The sequence below is a fragment of the Vulpes lagopus genome, chromosome 13 (assembly GCF_018345385.1).
Source record: "Vulpes lagopus strain Blue_001 chromosome 13, ASM1834538v1, whole genome shotgun sequence".
In the NCBI taxonomy this organism is placed as follows: domain Eukaryota; kingdom Metazoa; phylum Chordata; class Mammalia; order Carnivora; family Canidae; genus Vulpes; species Vulpes lagopus.
In genome coordinates this window covers 46,013,023-46,014,800 of record NC_054836.1, presented here as the reverse complement: position 1 = coordinate 46,014,800, position 1,778 = coordinate 46,013,023, and positions in this window count along the sequence as shown.

Below are 1,778 nucleotides of genomic sequence, written 5' to 3'. Positions count from 1 at the left end.
TGAGAAATGACAACAATGGGGAATGTGAGTTAGAGATGGACATTCTCCCTCTACCAGGCCCTGCTAATAAGTCAGAGAGATAATGGAACTGAAGTAGCTTTATCAGTCCAATTTTTCATGAATTGAGTAATTAGCTTCATTGACTATCACTGGATACAAATTCCCCTCAATTCCATGTTGCCTAAACCTAGTGGGGCAGGGAAACTCAATCCTTTTTGGTGCCCATCCCCAGTGTCTTTTCTTCAATATTCTGATTTTTTTCTGTCTCTTAGTCACACAAAAAGTCTCTGTGGCCTGCCCTTCTCAGACAGTCCTTTGTTTGGGTCACTCAGGTACTTCCCCATATAATTTTGTGTATCTAAATTGTCCACTTGCAGTGTTTAAACAATAATTTGGTTCTTAATTTCCATACATCCCATATAAATTTTAGACACTATTACTTAATTAAAGGTAGAGAACAAAAAAATAGAAAAAAATAAAGGTAGAGAGCAATAAGAAATATTTATGAAGCACTATTTTCTCTCAGGATTTCTCTGAGGATACCATCAAGACTGTAATAGGTATTAAATCAAACAATGTTTGTGGTCTCTATTACACCCATATCACCTAAAATTATACATTCATTTTAGGAAAAACACAGTCTGGGAGGTGAAATCACTAAGCCGGTTCACAAAACTGATAAAATGATGGCACACAGAATAAAACTCAAATGAGCTTCATTCTAAACCCATGTTTTGGCAGTACAGCTATGCATCATTTATGAGCACATACATCATCTGGGGGTCTTGTTAAAGTGCAGATTCTGATTCAGAAGGTCTGGGGTGGGACCTGAGATTCTGCATGGGTGTAAGCTACCAAATAGGAAGAGGCTATTGGTCTGCAGACCATGAATTGAGTATCAAGGCTCTACAATACTTAGCTAAACTTTCCTTCATGGGGAAAAAAAAGCCATCTTCAGGCCAATCCAGTCTAAATGCCACAAATCCCACCTTACTGAGTCAAAATGAATGCATAGCGACTTCGAGGGAACGCAGAAGAGATAGTACAGTATTTCCTAAAGTGTGTTCCTTGGATCATCTGTGCATAATTCCCCAGAGTGCTTGTTAAATACAACTTTCTGGGTATTGCCTCAGCCCTTGGGGTCCAAAATTGAGGGAGACAGCACCTGAGAAGCTGTATTTATCACAAATCCTGCAGGCATTTTTAATGCACATTCAAGTTTGAGAGGTAAAGTAGCCTAAGCATGGTGGGGAATGATGATCCTGTAGACTTATGGAAAAAGACATGCAGACAAAGGAGCTCAGAGGACATCTCCCTGAAGGCAAAGGAAGCTTTTCCCTCTGTGGTGTAAAAGTGGAATTAAAGCTAAAAGAGTGAGTCATAAAGTTGGAGAGTTGGAAGTGGGCCAACAGACTAGGTATTGACAAGCAGATCAACTAGGAGATCTCAAGGAGACTATTCTCTGCCCCTTAGGAGGAAAGAGTCACAGCATCTTTACTGGCTTGGATAAAAACTTGATAGATATTTAATATTGAATTGATCCACTCTTGAGATGCTCTGTTGGCAAAGCCTGTGGAGCAGAGGAACAGAAATAAGCTCTTATTTGTAAAGTATTTCCACCATGTGTGTTAATACCCATGACATAATCTGCTCTCATGCATTGCCTCAGAGGGTGTATAAAGGCAGGAATTATTCATTGCCAGCTCATAAGTGAGCACACTGAGCCCCACGGAGTGCTAGTAATGCTAGAGCCAAACTCCTAGTCTCTAACATAGTGA